The sequence below is a fragment of the Pinus tabuliformis genome, chromosome 2_2, assembly GCF_031772625.1.
Source record: "Pinus tabuliformis cultivar Carrire ecotype Pingquan chromosome 2_2, CPIR1, whole genome shotgun sequence".
NCBI lineage: Eukaryota > Viridiplantae > Streptophyta > Pinopsida > Pinales > Pinaceae > Pinus > Pinus tabuliformis.
Window position 1 is genome coordinate 696063161 of NC_142300.1, and position 15699 is coordinate 696078859.

The following is a 15699-nucleotide window of genomic DNA, read 5'->3' on the forward strand; positions in this document are numbered from 1 at the left end:
ATGAGTTGAAGTCGATACAAAGTGATCTGTCGTAGGCAAGCCCACAACACGAAATCATAGATCAAGTTTTGAAGAAATATATTGGCATGGACTAAATCAGGGATGGTCAAAATGGATGACAGATATTTTGCAGATGAATGGTTTGTTTAAACTGATCTCTTGAACACATAACGACACTGCATATGGCTTGGTGACAATTGACCTAAAGCTAATACCGAGAAATTGGCTGAAGACTTTCAATATGGTTTAATTAACTGTTAGGCAAAGGATTTTCCCAACCAAGATGAATAAAAAGTGTCATGTTCAAGAGTGGTTGACGGCTTTTTAAAAAGCAAAGTGTAAGAAATAGGTTCATTTTTCTCTCTATTCTCCCACCGTTTTTGGCAAGTACCTCTTTATTTTTGACAAGCTTGAGGAGGATAACATTTTCTTGTTTATAAGCTCATGCTTCAGATGAGTCCAACTTAGTTTAAAATTCGAACCCTAAGAAGGAGTGATTCGTTCCTGTTTAAAATTGAACAGGTCCTTTACTGTTAAATTTTAACGAGTCTAGTATAGGAAAAACTCTGTCTTTTTCAATTTTAGGGAGTCAGAAGAAAAACTTAAGAAAACTCCATGGGGTTACTTTTTCATAAAATAATCCCTCAGGTCCGAAAAAGGATAAAATATTACAGGAGGGATGAAATTTCCTATACTTTAACGAGCTGAAAAAGACAAGCGCTCGAAAATCTTTTGATATTTAACGGGTCTGAAAAGGGTTTAAAGAGGACTCTATTGACCATAATTAGTCAACGTATACCTTTTTTCATAAATAGTCCATTTTAGTTCATAAAAGGGGTAAACTTATACTGAAGGGACGATTATTCATTTATTTTAACGAGTTTGAACAATCAAGTGCTCAGCAATCTTTTCAATTTTCAAGAGTCTGAAAAGAGTTTAAAGAGGACTCCAATGTTTTGCTTTTTTGTAAATTTTTTAAAGAGTCAAAAAAAGTGATAAAAGTATTCCCTTTGTTGAAAAATGACCAATTTCCTCGAAAAATCCAATATTCTGCACAAAAACTCAAAATTTTACACATACCTGTTTAAGATAAATAAAAATGATTTTAAAAAATTTCCTTTTTAAAGTGAAAAACAAATAAATTAAAAATTCATTTATTCGAAAAAACTTATAAAAAGGGCTTTTCTAACTTCACTTTTACAATTTGAGTTCAGAGTGAGAAGTGAGAGCTTTTGGGTAAGAAAGTTCCCATGAAGATTTTGGAAAATCTGTCTGTCAGAATCGAAAACCGTCATCTCCAGGTAATCCACGTCCTCCTTAAATTGCATTTCATCCATTTACATTTTGATTTTAGGCTTTAAATTTGATTTTTAAAGGAAAAATAGGTTTAGAAAGTCACTCGTGGGGGTTCGCAGGTGCAACACGCGGCCCCTGCAGACCTCGACTTTTTATGTAAAGGAAAAATTCATGGGTCCACACCTATTGCTTACTACCCATGCGGACCTACACATTGTTTGTAAGCAGCGGGTGCAGACCCCATGCACCGAATTTTAAAATTCAAATTTCTCCATTTTCACCCAAAATTTTCTAAACTAGCTTGTTCTAATATGTCTTTTATGCATGGTAGGACATTCAAAATGCTTATTTTGGCGAGAATGCCAGCACAAGGATGTATATTTTTCCGCACTAAATCATATGTGCACATTGCAGGCATTGAGAGCAAGCAGATTGCTTAAGTTTTGGGGCATACAGGGCATGAGGGCCCAAGTAGACCTCTTGCAATGGCTGGTAGACAGATGGAACACACAGGACCAGTGCTTCGTGATTGGTGGCATCGGCTCGAAATCGAGCTGGAGGACTATACTTTTTGACTAGTTTGTCCAAAAGGGGCAAACAATTATCTCTTTTCAGGACTAGGCCAGGTGGCCAGTCTATCGCTAGTCTCCGATTGTAGTTTTGCGATGATCAAACAAAGGAAAAATGGATTGATATTAAAACTATTAGCCTTCCTGAGCTTAAGGTTATTGCATTCACTTTTACTAGACTATGCGGGAATACAACATTGCATGTGGCTACTAGATCCTAGATGCAAATGGCTGTAGACTGTTTTCGAGGCACCATATTCAACTGGTGCGAGGTTGTGTTGGAAAATGTCAAAGGCCAACTAAGAAGAGGAAAGAATGGACAGCTGAAGAACTTTGGATATGTATTTATTGTAGTCAGCTTTGCTCTAGAGAGGATCCCCATGTTAGCCCTGCAGCATATTCCTGTTGATGCTGGTCTTCCTTGAGAGCATAGGATAGTTCATTGGGTTGCTTTGATGGTCTGTCACCCTAAGGAGGGCATATAGGTTGTTTGATTTTCGCCTGAATATTTTCGTTAGTTGAACAACCAACTTTTTTTGATATAGGATTTTCCATATGCCAGGATGGATTACTGTGGTGATCCAGACATGATTCTTCCACCAAGAGAGCAGTTGGATGATTCAGGTAAAAACTATTTTCAACATTTTCTAAGTTTTAATTTTTTTATATTTTAAATCATCCAAAACTGATAATCAAAGGTTTAAATGCAGATTGGGGTCCACGACAACCAGTTTCTCTCCAGCCTTATGAGAGGAGACAAGCAGCTACAACAGCACTAGCCCCACAGGACCAATCAACAGAGATCCTTACTGACATGGAGCATCATCTAGAGTGCTTGACACTAGATATTCCAGAGACTGATATAGATGATATTCCACTTAGGTTACAAAGATATGTGATTGGGGTCCCAGGACCTTTTATGAGGTTCCTATGTAGGGTGGCCCGAGTAGCGGTTTCTTATCATGATCATCGCCAGGTATAGGATGATTGATTTTGTAGACTCAAGACATTTTTTTCCTTTTGTATTATCATTTTTGCCAATCATAAGGTGTTTTTCATCCTATCATCAAAGACGATGTATATTTTGAAACACACTTTTGTGCTATGATATATCATTATTACTAGCTATCTCGCTTAACATGTTATCGAATGTTATTAAATTTACTTTTTTTATTATTGCAAATGTCTATTTATCATACTAGAAGCAACTGCATCTGCTAATGTATTTAAATGTCTTGGAATATGCTGATATTCAATGTAATCAAATTCACGTTTCAAGAGATGAACTCTAAAAAATAACCTTAATAACACTGGATTTCTAATGGCATAAACCCTGTTAAGTTGTAATACAACGAGTTCATAATCCAACCTAAAAATCAAACTCCGAATCCCAAATGAGATGGATTCAGATAATAACTCAATCACTGCACTATACTCTGCAATCTTATTTGTTGTTTGACCAAGGCTTACCCCATGCATAGATACTAACTCATCAAAGGTTGAATAGATAACCCAAGCTACGGAAGAAATGTTCCATGTACTACGACAAGCACCATTAGAAAAATCAATGTATGTTTGAAGAGACGTCGACATCTGCAATATCAAGAGTAAAATCGAGATAAGCAGGAATAATGACAAGAGCACTCTCTAAACTAGGCACACTTTTCTAATCTAAAACACACCAGTTGTAAAGAAACTAATCTAACAAAAAATCTCCACCCAAAATTTAAGCATAATATCTCTTCAGATAAATTCCATTTCTATGTTTACCCAAAGAGACACCATCAAAATCTATCAATTCATAAGCCCCATTTGCTAGCTTTCTCTTAACAATGTAAGGACCATGCCACATAGGTACAAATTTTCCAGCCCCTAGGTTATCATTCACTTGATCATATAGTAAAACTAGGTCTCCTTCTAAAAAATTATGAGGTGTAACATTTCTGTCGTACTGAGATTTTATTCGTTTCGCATGAGTCTCATTTGCTATTGCAACAATGCGTCGATTCTCATCTAGCTGAGCTAAGTACAAAAAATGTTTCTCTTCTTCAGAAGTAGCTGGGAGTAATTCTATGGCTAATTGTAGTGATGGAATTTTGCATTCAATAGGTAACACTACTTCCAAACTATAAACCAGTTGAAAAGGAGTGAAACCAGTTGATGTTTTTACTGAGGTCCGATATGCGCAAAGTGCTGAAAATAACATGGTATGGCAATTTGACTTATGAATACCAATGATTTGTTTGATCATAGTGACTAAAACTTTATTGATAGATTCAACCAAACCATTAGCTTGCGGGTAATACAGAGTAGAACTATCGTGGTGCAGCCCAAGTTGATCTATCTGTTCAGTCATCATGATATTTCGAAAGTGACTTCCATGATCAGTAATAATAGCTTGAGTAACACCGAATCTAGCAATTATATGATTGAATACAAAAGTTGCAGCAGTCTTGCCATCTGTTGAAAATGTAGGCATCGCCTTGGCCCACTTAGTAAAATAATCTAACTCTAGGATAATATGTGCATGCCCCCCGCTGAGTGAGGGTTACATGTAATAAAGTCAATGCCCCACTTTGCGAAAGGACAGACAACAATTATAGGGTGAAGATTAGTTTCGGTTGAAAAGGAATCAGAAAATGACTGTAAAGCCTGATATGAAATTTCAAAGGGACTCAAAGGCATCATGCCATCAAATGAATCCACCTCAGAATCAGAAGGTACGATCCAAGGATCATCAAAAGTAACAGTATTCGACGAAATCATATGAATAGTTGCAATAGAAGGTGATACGTTAGGAGGAGGGAAGGAAAAAGGTCCTAGTAAACCAGAATCTCTAATCAAACCTACGCCAACATCCTTGTAAGGGATAGTCGTTTTACCGATGTGCTGAGTACTATCTATAGAGGTTGGTTCAGATGAAAAATAAGTCATCTGGTCTATCATAATGATCTTTCTGTTATGAGGAAACTTGATAAGCTGAAAGACCGATGAAACAATAGCAGTCATAGCATAAGACCAACTGCGACCCAGGAGAAAGTTGTAATCTAGAGGGGCATCAACCACTTCCACATCTAGATTTACGATTTTACCTTCAACCCCTATAGGTAAATTCTGCAAAATACCAAAAGGATGGAACCCTCGGCCATCAAAAGCCTTTAGAGTTGTTGGAGACTAATTGATTGTGGGAGAACCAAGCGATTTCCAACACTGGATTGACATAATACATGTAGAAGCCCCTTCATCAATCACAATCTGAAAGCAAGGTCTGTTTTTGACTAAAACTGGAATCTGGAAAGCCATTTGATGAAGGAGGCGGGGTGTACTATTCTCTAAATCGAATATTATTAGGTTCGAATCTTGAATATCAATAGCTCCTATAACAGACAATAGTAATTTACGTTGTGCTAGGCACGAATTGCAGGACTTCCAAAGCCGACATTTCTAAAGGGGAAATGGCTAAGTCTTCAACAATGTTGTAATTCTGAGCAGCTCTCACTTGTGGATTGAAAGCTGATTTCTGAAGTACACCTTTAGCAGGCGATTTGATTACTAAGTTAGGGTTGGGTTTCGCGATTTGTAGTGTACTGGAACCAGGAGGAGGTGTAGTTGATGTGTTTGAATTAGAAGATTCTGCTTCTTTACCACCAACATGATTTTTACTACCATAATCTTGCAATCGCGTCACAATCCTGACATGAGACATCATCATAATGGGTTCTTCAGAGGCATTTGAGGATGAACCAATCATCTTAAATCTTGAGTAGGAAAAGGATCCTTCAAGACAACAGGCATTTGAGAACCTTTAACGAATTTTGAAACCTATGTTCGATGTGGGCAATCTTTGGTAAAATGATCCTCATCGTAAATGAAACAAGGATAACGAGGTTTCCGTTTTTCGTCAGTAGATTCATTTTTATCTGTTTTATCTTTTGATTTTTTTTTGTTTTTCTTCTTCCCCTTCTTTTTACTACCAGATTTTGATTTGGTCGTAGATGATTCTACGACATGGATGTTGGCATAAATTTTAGTGAAAGAATCTCCTGTCAAGGAATCAGGTAAAGTTATTATAGAAGAAGAATTCTTTGAAAAGTTCTTCTTACTTTTAGTACTAACTGAACCAATCATACCATCGGCGTCATGAGACCCTGAAGGAGCTGTAGTTATTTGACCGTGTTGTGGAATATCAGGGATTCTTTCATGTAAAGTACCTAACTGCGTATAGACAAGGTCAAGGTACTGAGCCTGAGCAATGACTTGCTCTTCAGTAACAACTCATCCCTTAGCTACATCTTCAGTGATTTTGGGTAACAATGATTTAATGAACCATTCCGTTAAAATTTGATCCGGAATGAAAACTTTCACTAAACGCCTTCTACGTCGCCATTCATGAATATGATCATAAATATATGTGGACGTGGATTGTTTTAGTGAAGTTAAAAATTTTGTGCCATTGTCATATCTGATAGGCAACTGAAAATGAGTTAAGAAAGTAGTGGCTAACTGATTGAAATTATAAAAAGAGGCTTGCGGTAACTCAATGTACCATTTGGTAGCAAGACTAATAATAGTTCGTTGAAAAAGACGCAATCGAATTGAATCATCAATGATTGAATTAAATGCACACTAGAGGTGATAAGTCATAACGTGATTTGACGGATCCTCTCCTAACTTACCCTTGAATTTCAGGATATCACTAGGCAACTTACTAGGCATTGGGAGCCAATACGGAAGATAGTAAATCAGATCGTTCATAAGGTGTGAAAAAATAGGTAAATCCAAAGTTGCAATAAATGGTAGCTGCCGGTTAGGGTCGCGAAAACCTTGAGTAATGATACCAGTTCCAAGAGGAGGATATCTAGGATAACCTGGAATCGGATTTGCATTAGGAATGTTATAACCTCCTAGAAAACTAGGATTAACCGAACCAAACTAGGGTTGTTGAGGCTATTGATAAGTATAGCCAGGATATGGTTGATACTGATAAACTAGATTGTTTACAGTAGGACCGAATTGATACTATCCTTGGTACGGGTTATAGATGAATTACGGTTGACTTGTGGCAATCGTACTTGTACTAGCTTGTCTTGCAAGCACCTAGACCGAAGTCTGAACTGTAGGTCCTGACTAGGGCACAGAGACTTGAGGATTTTGCACTGATGTAGGGGTAGTAGAAACTAGAGCTGCAGATACTCGAGAAACAGGTGTTGTAGGTTGAACAGAAGTTGCGGTAGTTGTAGCAGTTTGAGGTGGACTACGAGGTGAGCTAGGCCTAGGTTGCTGAACTGTACCAGATGCAGGGATTTGAACAGTAGGTTGGATAGGTTGCTGGGTTGGACCAGAAACCAAAGGCTATCTAGGTTGATTAAGTAACTACATTACATTCATTCTGGAGTATGGACCCATAAAAGGTTGTGCATATGGAGGACCATAACCTGGTTGAATGTAGGGCTGGTAATTAAGTGGTACATTTCCAGCTCCTTGAAAAAATGATTAACGAGAAGGCAGTTGGAAACCTTGAGTTGGGTACTGACCTTGAGGTTGATAACCCTCAGACACATACTGAAACTGGGGTTGACCTTGAGGTATGTACTGAGTCTGAGGTTGACCTTGGGGTATGTACTATCCTGAAGGTTAAAAAACTTGAGGGAGCCCTTCAGGCGGTAACTAACTACCTTGGGGTTACCCCCCAGGTGGTAACTGACTAGCTTGGGGTTGCCCCCCAAGAGGTAACTAACTACCTTGAGGTTGTACCCCAGGTGGTAACTGACTACCTTGAGGTTGAGGATTTGGAATACTACCAGACGTCATAAGGATATGTTTTGCATTCAACGTTTGAGTTCCATTACTGCCAGATGATAACACTTGTTCAATCGATCGAGGAGTTGCTCCTGAAAAAGTACCAGAGAGTGACTGGTACCCTAAAGGAATAGAAGGATCATTGGATAAAAATGTTTCTCGTGATTGTGAAAACATAGATGACTGTCTTGACATGCTCGATGAAGGATAATAACCTCTTGGTGTAGGATGAAAAGGAATTCAAGGTGGTGAAAAACTAAGACCCTGGTTTTCTAAAAAAAATTTCAATGATACATACCAAGCATCACTCCTAAAAGGACTGTCGAATATTGATTCACGCTCCCTAATATTTAAAGTCTGTTGGTTTTCGGGAAGAGTTACGTCTTCTTCTGGACTAACAAGTTATTCAATAGAAATGAGGCCAAAGGGAATATTTTGAGTAATAATATTTCTTACCCTAGGTGAACCAGGACCACTAGAAATTGGAGAAGCAAATCTTGAAGTTGGAGTAACAACAAGTTCAGTGTCAAGCTTAGAAATTTCAGGTTCTTCAGCTAATCAACTGGAAGGAGAAATACTACAAGTAACATCGGAAAATGAAATTGGCTCTTGAATATAATCTATTGTTTGTAATTGATAATCAGGATGAACAATTAAATATGACTCTCCGACTTCTGGTGATCCAAATCTACTATCACTAGGAAATACAAGAGCTCATAGGCCTTCAATATGGCTTGGTGTATACTTAGAAGGTTTCCCCTGAAGTCTACGAGATTGTCTCGGTAATTCTGCCATGATTAAATATTAATTAATCACACGCAAACAAAGAAAATTTCAATAAAAACACCTAAAGTCTCTAAAGAAACAAACAGCTGAATCACACGCCTAAAAATCTAAGAGTTCAAACCACACACAAATAGTAACTTCCCTTACTAAAAACAATAGTTGGTGATAAAATCCAACTTAGTAGAAGTTTAATACAAAAGGGGCAGTTGGAACAGTTACCTCGACAACCTGCTTAATGAAATAGACTGGCACAAGTTTCTTCACAAAACCATCTCGAGTCAAGAGAACCCTCGAGAGAGTCCAAGTGAGTCTAGTTGACGTCTGCTCTAGGTATAGTGAGATCCTTCCTTCACCGTCACCTTAGGAAATAATCTTATGCTTATTGATACTAAGGTTACCAACAACAACAAATACAACTGGGGGAACAGTCTACGATCTGATCTATGTGCAAGGGCAGAGTAACAAAGCTCAATCCCCTTGAAGGCTCCTCGACATGGTCAATCCGAGGTTTACCAACAAGTGACCCCAGGCTCCTAGACAATGGTTAATCCAAGGTTTACCGTTTATAATACGTGCAAATCTTCTGTCTTTCCCAATGAAACGGAATTGACTGTCTCAAAGGTTCGGACATGATCTCGTGATTGACTCCTTTAAGAGAAGCTTCCCAGAATGTATCAATTACAATTGGATTTATTTCCTACCACAAGATGTATCTACTTGTTTGTTTTAACTATCTTGGAGAGTTAATTACTCCCTACTCCAAGATACTAGCCTAAGCTATATTGGTGATAAGAGCCTTAGAAATAAAAAGGATTACTAGATCAATTTTAATTAAGCTTTGCTTTTATGGGTTGTTCTTTAAGTCAATAGGTATGGAAATGAAACTTTGATGGTGTGAAGACTCGATTCCAAAAACACTAAAAATGCACCTAAAATGATAAGCAATTCGTTTTTCTTTCAATGAAATTCTAGCTAAAAGAAAGAGTTCGAGAATGCAATTCAAAAGAAACAATTATTTCTTTCAACATGGAAATGGAAAGAAAATATTTTTATCCTTTTAAATAAGAACTAAAAATGAGACAAATAATTAATGCTCATAATAAATCCCTTTTCCTTTTCAAAACTCGAAACTACAAAAAACAATTTTCTTCAAAAGAGATCTACAAGCTCTAGAAAAACCCTCAAAACTACAAAAACTAATTTTGAGATCTAAAAACTTTAAAAATCTAATTAAATAAAAGCTTCAATTCTTCTTGAGGACATTTTACTTAGTTGTTCAGTAAACTAAGGATTCATTTGTTTAGAATAAGAAATCAATATAAAAACATCCAGATATGTTTTCTTTTGTAAAAATGAAATTCATAACTTATAACAAAGTTTGTTCAAAGATTTGCAACGAGAAAACTGAATCTATTTCTCACAAAGGATATATTTCACAACTAAGTCAAACTCATCAAGAAGACGAAAAGACACCAAGGTGATCTAAGGTTTCTCAAGCTTCTGATCTTTGAGTCACTATAGAGACAAAGTGAAAACCACTCAAAGCATGAAAAACTTCTAGAAAATCATCTAAAAAAAAAATACTATTGGAACTCACTCACAAGAGGTTTTTGACAGGAAAAATATAGATCTGGGTAGACACTGAAAATCCTAAATGAAACCTAAACTTAACTAGAAGAAGATATTTTATGTTTTTCAAAAAAATTTACAGGGTCCGCAGGCTCTAGAAGAAACAGGTGTGGTTCCGCTTTGTTTACTAAAGGAAAAGTGCAGATATGGCCACACTGTCTGTAAAGAGAAAGTGTGGTCCCTTGAAAACTTCGAAAAAAAAAAAAATAATCCAGATTCTAAAAACTTCCCACTCCAGTATACATCAATCAAAAACTAGAAACGAAAACAATTTTCTCAAGTCAAAACAAAGGAAAACCAAAAACTAAATACCATTCCCCAGCGGAGTCGCCAATTTGTTGGTCGGATAAATCGATCTTGCAGACAAGGCCAATCTCCCTAGTATTAGAAGATATTCTAGCAACAAACGAACAAACAAACCTATCTTTCTCTAGACATATGCGATTTATAAACAAATACTATAAAGGTGTTAAGATCCTACCTTAGATCTAATGCTTGTTCGTTGTAGTCATCCTTCAATCGTTTGAAAGAGTCATCCTCCAATTGTTCGAAAGTTATCTTTGAAGACCTTCAATCACAAACAATAAAACATTAAATAGCACCTGCATAGAAAATATCATAAATCATATTTATTATGGTGATCAAGGAATCCATAAAATAAACCATAAATAAATAGCTTATTGAGAAAAATGAATTTATTTGTATTAACTTTGAATAGTAGAAGAACCTTACAACATTTTCAGCCTTGATGTTGAACAAGCTCTTCCTGGGGTCCGAAACAGGAATTTTCTCTACTTTGACAAGCCTTGCACTCTTCCAAATGAGATCTTAGAGGTATGTAATCTCTCCTCATAAAAAATCAACTAAAGAAGACTAAGTTCTAGCAGCATTTCACCTCAAAAATATTCAGCTTCTAACCTCCCAAGTATCCAGCCCAATGCTTCTTTTTATAGTGTAGAGGAGGAGGTTATAGGTCCACCTATGAAGGGATCCTCCTTCAAAGGGATAAGCACCTCACATCAAGGGGTTAGCTCCTTAAGGTATGGGATGCATGAACCTTAAGAGAGTGAACTTGCCACCTCAAGATTCCTTCCAGAAGCTTCTAGAAATGACTGAAAGTGAGTTTTTTAGAGTATACTCACACCTTTTTAACTTTTACAGGGGTCCGCAACTTTGACACAGAGACAGTCCGGTCAGGTGTGCAGGAGACATGACCATTAGGTGCGGGACCGTAGGTGAGACAAAGAGAAAGTGAAGAACTAGAGTTTTAAAAACTTTGAGGGTTTTTCTCTTATTTTCAAGACTTGATATGAGGAACTGATGCTTTATACTTGTAGAGGGAGAAGTATGAGTGGTAATGAACTCACACAAATAGCAAAATATCAAGGTGACAATTTTTAGTGCAACACAATACCCTGCCCTCTTTTTTATCAACAAGACAGAAGAGGGAAACTAGATTAAAAGCTCTATCTTACCCATTGGTACATGGAGTGATTTTAGGGAAGCACCATAACAAAGTCCTACTCAGATGCTTGGAAGCACCAGATTCAGAAAGTGTACGACATGACCTCCGTGAGAGACCAGTTAGAGGACATTTCACGGGCGACAATATGGCATAGAAAGTTATGCGGGTCAATTTCTATTAACACACACTTTTCAAAGATTCTCATACTTATTCTTGGAAGTGTTCAGTTTTTCAGAAATTTGTTGGCAAAGAAAAGAAGTCAATTGCCCCATTATAGACCATCATTGTAGAAGAACCATTCTAACAACATGTCTTAGATGTTATCAATGATATATTTCTGCACTCATCGAATTGACAACACTATATTATTACTGCTATAGATTACTTTACATAGTGGACAGAAGTAGTTCCCCTCAAGCAAGTGAATGATCAGGAAGTCAGCAACTTCCTCCAACATAATACTATTACCAGGTTTGACGTTCTAGCTTCACTTGTTTTTTATAATGCAACATATTTCTCATTGTTGAAACTTTATGATTTTGTATTTTAAAATTGCATCGTATTGAAACATTAAGCTAAATAATACCTAGAGGCAAACAACCTTGCTGATTCAACCAATAAGAACCTTATCCATATGATAAAAAATATCATCTTCTATGAACAAAGGAACTAGCACACTACTTTGGTGAACGCCCTATGGGTTGACCATGTCACGCCTAAACCTTCTCTGAATATTTCTCCTTACTCCCTATTGTATGGAAAAGAAGCCATCCTACCTTTGAATATTTACATTCCTTCCCTTCAAATTTCATGAGAATATGAAGGTAAGCCGTGTCTCTTAGTTCAAAGTAGGATAAACATTGTGATTAAGTTATAGGAAGAAATAGAGAAGGCTAAGGAAAAAAAAAATCTTCACTAGAACCATATCAAGAGATAGTTTCTTAAGAAGTTCGTGGGGAAAAAGAAATTCATTATGGGTGACCTGGTATTGAACTGGGAGAAATCCCATGAAGAAAAGGGGAAACACACTAAGTTCCAGTCCCTATGGATCGGACCGTTTACTGCTCATGAGAATCTTGGCCTTCATACTTATTGTATCCAATCTTTGAACAGGAAGACTAACTCTCTTCTTGTAAATGTCCAAGATTTTAAGAAATATTGTTAATTATAGTTTAGAGTTGTGCCCTATATTATGTACATAATTTTATTTTATTTTGTTTTTCATGTTCAGTATTTTTTTGTGCCCTTAATTCATGTTAATAAGCACAGCGTGTAAGTGTGTTTTTGGTTCCAATGCATGTGGCAGAATTGAAAATGGTTTTGTCACACTGCAACATTTGGCTAACCTTTAGTCTTTGTTCTTTGTCTTGGTTACACATTTTGGGTGATGAATTTCTAATGGAAAATACGATCCTTATGTAAGGAAAGCTTTGTGTCAAACCATGATATCCAAATCTATTCTAGAAACCTCATGCCTACAAAAGCTTCATTATGTTTCGGTTTTTTCTATTTTGATTTGATCAAGTAGAGAAGGACAAGGGAAAAATATAAATGAACAAGAAAATATCATAGGTTTTATATATTCTTCTCTAAAGGAACAACCTCTTCTACTCTCAATAATCTGGGATCCCTCTTCCACCCCATGAAGTAAATAAGTTTTGATGCACATTCCTATATAATAAATAAATAAATAGTGAAAGAAGTAAAATGCTTCCTTCAAAGGGAAGTGAATAGTTAACTGCATTGGGGTATTGTATAGGCTTTCTTATAGCAAAACAATTCTTGTTGTCCTTAATTGATGTTGTTGGGGGTATTGTCTAGGTCTACTGGGAGTGGATCAACACAAAAGATGAACAACTATAATTTGAATATCTTAAGCTAACGAATAACATTACCCTTTTCTTGTTTCAAAACATTGTGATATAGTTGACCTTATGACTGCGTTCAAACAAGAAAAGGATGAAGAGGACTATTTTTATATGTGGGGTAAGTGCGGAAGCCAAAGTATTCTCAATGATGAATCAATATTCCCTGAAGAAATAGACCATCCATAAATTTTTTACTAAGGGAGAGAATTTAGAATTCAACTAGTGTGTCACCAAGTGTTGTCGTTGCTACAACACCCTCCAAATTTTTGGCCTACATCCAAATTTTAGAGCTGAGTTTGACATTGCATGTTGTCATCGCAAGTATTAAGAGTCATCACATACGACTTCTCTAAGTGTCCCAATACCCTTTGGAAGAAAAGAAAAGTGTTTTATTTTAGCATGCCAAGTGTCGCACATCAGACATATGTAGTTTTGGTTTGTTTGAAGGGGTAATGAGCCATTATTATAATGTAGACATGTATCACACTCATTCTCGAAGTTTCAAGCATTGTCATAAAGTGTCGTCACTATCATCACAAAGTGTACCTTTAGTGTTGCACTTGGGTAAAGGTGTCTCAACATCGTTGCATTGAGGGAAGTATGTTTTTCATGTGTTCTCAGTGATCATTGTTTTGCCGTCAATTTTTCTAAGTGTGTGATCATGTTCAAATTTTTTCCTTGTTTACTTTGGCCTTATTAATCCAACACTTAGCCAAATCCTGAAAAATTCCTTCCTGAGAAACTTGACCTCACTCAACCTTACTCAATTATGCACTGTACAGTCTCAATCCTCAAGTTCAAACCTTCCCTCTTGGAACTACTGAATGCTCAAAGTTTTCCTCCTAGAACTATAAACTGTGCATTCTCAATGCTAAACCTTGACCCTTGAGCTCCAAAACTACGAAACCACCACCATCAGTAAAATTCTTCTACACACCACATAGTCTCAAGAAGCAAGACTCAACCTTGACCTCTTGAACTGTGAAACTGTGCAAGCCCTAGGCCTATGTCCCTCCAGAAATGTGCAGTGAGCAACCTCAAGCCTCAAGCCTTCAACTTTGCCCCTTGTGACCCTCATTTGTGTCATTTTCTTTCCCTAGCCTACCTAAACTGTGCACTGTGTAGTCTCAAGGCTCAATCCCGTCCCCTGACCTCCTTAGTTTTGCAACTGTGTAATGAATGAGCTTGACCCCTAATCGATCACCTAGTTCCAGCTTAGTCAGTGGTTTCCCTGAAGCATGTTAGACTAGGGGCTTATCAAACTAATTTCGTCTTGCAATGAGTGGATTATATTTTGAGGTATTATATCCTGTTATGATAAGATGATGATGAAGGAGATAAATAAGGAGACCCTACTACAAGACACCTTTGTAGCTACAAAGACAAGCTCATCAATCAAGGAAGATAAAGGGACACCATATTGTGACAAAAATTAGAGATCAACATTACATTGAAGACTCTCTACCTTCAAGCCTTATTGATCCAGATTGGATCATTATATTTTTTTTCATCCATATCAATTTATTTGGAGTGGGAAAACTGGAGGAATCAACTCATGGGATTGTTTTTACTAGTGGGACCTAGTTTGATGAAATAGGGTCTGAAACCTTCGGGGAGCCTTTTGACACATCAAATGAAGTTTTTTGGTGTTTGAAATGGGAGAAATCCATAGTCAATAAATCGGAGCTAGGGTGTTTCCACATAGCTCATCTATTACAAAGTTTCCCTTACCTAATATGAGCATCCTTTCTTTAAGAAATATGCAAGGGGGATCTACATTTTCCTCCAATCAATCTCGGGGTAGTAATATTTTTAGTTAAACACCTTAATCTTGTGGAATTATATGTTAGGAAAGATGTCTTTCTATGGTAGTTCTCTTTCCTTCAGATGGAATGTTTTACCTAGGGACCTTAAGCCCACCAACACCACTATGTTAATGAGTTCCTACAATTATGGTGGTGCTTTTGCATAGGGATGTCCTTCTTCTAGTGTCATGTACAATCCCATGAGTGGTCATGCCTTTAGGAATTTCTTGTTCCCTAGGGGAGCTCCCCTACTGGAAAATATCCTTTCACCACAGTTATTAGGATGAGAGTTCAATTTATTGGAATGAACTATTGCCTTGGTCCATCATCTTCCACCATTAACTATGTTATAGTAGGACCACAAGGTCCATTAAGGGGTATGTTTTAACCTCCGTATCCATTTTATTGGCATCAAATTTTGTTTCTAGCTTCACTTGATTTATTGGAATTGGAATAAATCATGAATGAACCCATATTCCATG